Source organism: Pterocles gutturalis, unplaced genomic scaffold, assembly GCF_000699245.1.
Source record: "Pterocles gutturalis isolate BGI_N339 unplaced genomic scaffold, ASM69924v1 scaffold10031, whole genome shotgun sequence".
Lineage (NCBI taxonomy): Eukaryota > Metazoa > Chordata > Aves > Pterocliformes > Pteroclidae > Pterocles > Pterocles gutturalis.
The window spans coordinates 70,123-75,869 of NW_010097817.1; positions in this window are offsets into that span (position 1 = coordinate 70,123).

Consider the following 5,747-nt stretch of genomic DNA (forward strand, 5'->3'; position numbering starts at 1 on the left):
TGAGGTGGTGTGTGTTGGGGGGGGAAGCCTTTTCATTTGGCTCGTGCCATGTTTATGATCATGTACCTTTTAAAAGTAAAAAAGGGGAAGTAGTTTCCTTACATATGTCTAGTGGGTATTTAGTTAACGAAGAATTAAAGTTGCACTGTTGATCGGTGCTTTGTGTAAATACATCATACCTTTTGGGTGGAGTGGGGCCTTCAGAAGGATAGTCACTGATCTGAAAGCAATTCTGTACATGAATTAAGCATACTTGCTGCATTGTCTCTGCAGATTCTATTTTTGTTTAAAATATTAAAATGTATGTTAGCAAAAATGGGTGGATTTTCAAATAAAATGCAGCTTCCACAGAACTTTTGTTACGGTATGAAAGTCTGAGGTGCTTCTTTTCTTTTTTGCTGCTTAAAATGTGCACTGATAATTGCTTTGTTTACTAAATAAAATACCAAATGTATTTCATATGTGCATATTGTATTACAGGAAGAGCAGCACTGTGGATCTGTGGATGACACGATCTACACACCATCCTCCCGGTGCTGCTGTAGACAGCCTTAGTTCCATGATAATGAGTTGTCTCATTAAGGAGCTGGATTACTTACTTAATGTGATATTTCACGATCTTCTAGCTTTTCAAAATATTCATGGCAATCAACATGTGCTGTTTATAACTGAGCAAGAAGTATAAATATGCCAAAAGAATTATCTTCCCTGATCTTGCAGCAGCTGTTAATGGTGCTGGTGAAGCTTTCAACAGCTTGCTCAGACCATTGGCTGTGTTAGACACTACTTTTCATCACTGGGGCTTGTGATATAAATGTAACTTCCCTCTTCACAACTACCTGAGGCTTGTCCTCAAGGATGTATGTCCTAAAATGATCAGTACAGCAGAGCAGATTTAAATTTGTTTCTAAAAGCATGAATTAAACAAACCTGAACCTGTTAGAGTATGTCATGCACATGCCCAGATCTGGGGAGTTTCATACACAGTTTACTTAAATCTTTACCTTCCTCCCAATGAGGCTTTCAGTGAGGGGGTCTACCGCCAGAGAACTTCTTCTTAGTTTTTTGATAGTTGAGTGCAAGCGAACTGTGAGTTGTCTGGATTAGGGGCCAGATGGTAAACAGGTGCCCATTTGTGTCCTGTAGCTACCAGGGTACAGATTGTTCTGAAACACAGTCCAAATCCTGGATGGCAGATTACGGTAGACCTTCCCCTTCCTCTTCTTCCTCCACAGCCCAGGGTGCAGGGTTATGATGAAAACAGACACCAACCTTGTCATCTTTTTAGGTCTGTGATGCTCTCTGCCCAGTGGTTTCAATCTCTGTTTTGAGGCTGCTGAGTGAGGATAAATCTGCTTTCTTAGATCTTTTTGATCCCTTGGACTCCCTTTGTGGGGCTGTGGACCTGAGGTTGCAAATTGTGCAGGTGCTAAAGTCCCCAAGAAAACAAAAACACCTCTTCTGCAGCACTGACAAATTCTTCATGTTATCCTTTAATGCTTGCTCATAGTTGCTCTGTGTTCTTTAACACAGCTGTGGTGTGAGTTAAGCTTTCCTCTTGGAGGCCTTGCTAATAAACGTTGCTTTTGGTTTACTCTTCAGAGACGAATGGGCTGGAGAATTTTCCTGAGGATTATTTTCCCATTTACTTTGTCCCTAATAAGTATGTTTGCTGTCAGTATTGCTGGAATAACACTCCATTGCAGCTTAATTTAAAAAGCACAGCTCCTAGACATGTTTCTTTTGAATCACGGGCCATTTTCAATAATGGGGGGTTGTGAAAAGCTGCTGCTTCTCAAAACTGAGTTGAAAGGCTGTTTAATCTAGAAGAGCAAATGCTGTCTAGGAAGGCTGCCTGCTCCTAGCAAGCAGCAGAGGAGATTGTACTTTGTTAGAGGACTGCGGTTCCTCTTAAAGCTTTGTGAAGGAAATGTGTGTGTCAGCAGCATCACAATATATTTTCATCAGAGAATTATATAATTAAAACAACTGGATTTACCTTTTGAGAGAATTACTCCTCCCCAAAGAAGAACCTGAACAGTGAATAACTTCATGTGGCCCCAATGTAGAATCTTCATTTGAAGACAAATCTAAATTATTTTGCTGCTTCTGTTCTTTGTTTCAAAGTCACAAATGAAACTGAAGTGTTATATGCAATAAATTCACAGTGACATTACCTCAGGAAATGTTTAAAAACTGTTTTTATGTGACATCAGATGGTCCATTCAACCAGCTACTGGAGTAAGTCACAGACTCCACCAGCTGCCACAGACCCCTTCAGCAAGAAGGGACAGGGTAAAACCCTGCATTTTTTATTAGACACAAAATGCCTGTTTGCAGAGCCTGGGATCAATCCTGTACCAACATAAATGAATTGCAATGTGAAGGCCATGACATAATTGAGATAAAAGATTGTGGCAGAAAAGTGAGAATTAGGTGCCAGAACTACTGGGAAAGATAGGAAATGCTGATGGGAGTGGAAGATTGACAAGATAATGTGAAGGGTTGTGAAGAAATGTGCTGTATACAGAAGAAAAAAACAACATTAATGGGAGCATATGTAAACTAAATGAGAGCTTTCTCCTTGGCCTGTTGGCAATCTGTTGACTTGACCTTTGCAGCTCTCACATACTGTGGGGGGAGAGCAGAAGGTCTTGACATCTTTTGCTAAATTTGCTCAACAGGAAAAATCTGAGAGTGACAGGTGTTTTCCATGTTCCAACTAGAGAATGAAGGGGCTTGGGTTATCAGTGTGCTAAGTCCTTGCTGGAGCAGGAGATGAAGGAGGAGGAGAGAACCCTGAGCAGGTTCCCCTGAAGGTGTAACAGTGCTGGCACCCATGCGGATCTGAGGGCTGAGTACATGCTATAGCCATGCCACTTGTGGGAGATGATGTGCCCAAGATAACAAAATCAGTCTATGAGTTGAGCAAAACACATTTCTTATTTCTTTTCTTCCTTCTCTGCTGATGAAATTTCCTGAGGCAAAGATCAAAAACCTGTGGAACAACCAGCCAACTTCCTTAAAGGGTCTGGTGTTTGAGCCGATAATGGTACACTGAAGATGTGCTGGATGCAAGCATGTTGCTCTGGATGTCCTGCAGCTGCGGTACACGAGGAGAGCTGGGGTCTCGGGTTTATTTTCATAACATGGGTCTCCGCTTTGTTCACTGGGGTAACTGCTGAAATGCCCCCTGCCAGCTGCAGCAACTGCCCAAGTACTGTTTTTCTAGCAGAGCATTATTTGATATGGTTTTAGCCTCTTGCTGCATTTTAATCGCTAGAACTGAGGAAAAGATCCAGCACCATGTCAAATCCCAGTCTTCCATGGCTCAGTGGAGATCTTCGATGGGCCACATCCGGGAACAGCTGTTGGCATGTTGTTAACGTGTCGTGTCCTAAAACAACATACTGCTTGGGGTAGTTTGCAGAACACGAGCTCTGAAGTGTAATATTACAGACAAACATCCTTACTTCTACCGTGGACTCAAAATCCAAGGGAAAGTTTTTCAGAGAAACATCCAGCTGCAAAACATCAGTGGCTTAAGACACTGATACCATTAGATTCTCTGTTCCTCACCTGTCACTACAGTGTAATGTTCCGGTCCATTAGCTTCTGCCTTGACCTTATTCTGGCAAATTCCTTTTAGCCCAGAGAAGCGGAGTGTTTAATAACTTCACTCTCAGAAAGCAGCCAAACAAGAACAAATGCTGCAGAACAAGTCTCCTACCCTCATTTCCCAAAAACACACAGGTCTGAACCTGTGGAAAGATCGCCTTGTTATATAACCTAGCTACAGCCACGGCTGCAAACCTCTCAAAAACCAGACCAAAAGTTAAGTAACCTACATTCCCTGCAGCTCAGGCTCAGCCCGGCTATAAAGTGCTGTAATCCAGTTGCTTCACTCTCCACGGAGGTTGCTCAGAGAGGGTTCAAACCAGCAGTGTGCTGAGGTAAGCAGCTGCTTGTATCACTTCAGCGGATACAGGCTAGCCGTACACCCCATCCCACTCGTGTGCTTTTTAGGCATTTGATGGTTTGATCTTTCTCTGTTCCAGCACACGGCCTTTGGTTCTGTTAAAATGGCTTTTATTACCACACGCTTATGTGCAACTTGGGTGATGCTCCTATTTCTTTAACTGTGAATTTCCAGTGAACACTTGTGAGGTTCTTTTTCCTGTTGAAACTGCAAGTTGTGTACCAGTTAAATACATGTAACTCCAGCTCAACCGAGGCTTTGCTTGGATTATAGCTGTGGGGACACACAGCCATTTTTCTACATCTTGTAGCATAACTCGTGTCCTATAGTTGTCTTGCGTGACAGAAGCACAGTAAAGAAAAGGTTTTTCAAAATGCTGGGAATTTAAGGACAATTCCTGTAAGTTTTGTCCTCTCTGGAGCAGTGAACCCTGACTCCAGTTGTTTCAGTAAGATTGGAAGCACTGGCCGTGCTGGCTGATCAGCTCTCTGTTTTACAACATGTTGCTTATTTCTGAGAGATTTTGCCAGTAACAAAATTATCAAATCCAGATGCCTCATTTGCTGGAGAACCTAGCTTTCTCCATATAAAAGCCTCTCACTGGTCTTAATGCTAATCCTATAGAAATCAGGGGGATTTGGGACACTTCACTAAATACGTTTTGCTCCAGGCTGTTGCTTCTGGCTTGCACAGGCTGCCTGTGGCCTGTACCCTAATTAGCATGTTTCATATTTCTTTTTAACTCCCTCTCACCCAACACAGGCATTTATGGTAAAAGGCTAAACAGTGACTTGAAGAGGCGAAGTTTCTTTTTTCCGTGGTGTCCTGCCACGTATCCTACCCATGGTGGTATGCATTATGGGCACGCGCAAAGGGAAGCCTAGAGACAAGCCCTACATTGACATCAGCAGAAAACGTAAATAGCCTTTGGGGAGCGGTGGGAAGGAGAGGCCTTTCTGTAACTGAAAAGCTGTTCAGCATAAGCCATATTTTAATTCTGTGGCTAAACAAAAAGCTGAACTAGTCACTGAGCATAACTAATCTCTCTTTCAAGTAAGCTATTTCGCGGGGCTTGCACTTCACTCAAAGAAAGCCAACGTAGCCAAGGGGAGGCTCCTGTTGTGCTGAAAACATCACCACCTCACAAGTACGGATCCCCGTTCTCTCGACACTCGAGCACTAGGAGTCACCTCACTCTTTGCAGTAACTGTTGGGTTACAGGAGGGACACGTCTGAACTCACTGAACTTTACTACATGGCAATGCAAGTGAGATTCAGTCTGAGATTAAGGCTCCTACCTTTAGGTGTCTGCTTGTGAGCCTGGTTTCTGAGGAGCAGCCAGTGGAGCCCAGGGAACAGATCGACTCACCTACAACTCAAGGAGATGCCTGCTGGGTAGGAATATCTGAGCGCACTCGAAAAATGAAAAATGTTTGTGGTGAAGTACAGGATAAGCTGAGACATTGCAGAGATACAGGTTGTTCAAAATGCTTGGAATAAAGCTTTTTAAAATACCAAACTGTCAAGGGTGTAAATCAGATTATTCAATGCTTTCACAAGTTTCTAAATAGGAAATGCACAGGTCTGGAGCCTGCTTGTATCTGTGGGGAAGCAACTATATTGTGTCTGCCTGGTATGGTGTCCAGGATGTGCAGTGAAAGTGGAAAAAAACCCCACTGAATCAATGCGTTAAGATAAATGTTCATAAAGAGTAGCCACAAACCAAAGATACTGGGTTACACAACATATTTGGCACATTCTAAAAAAA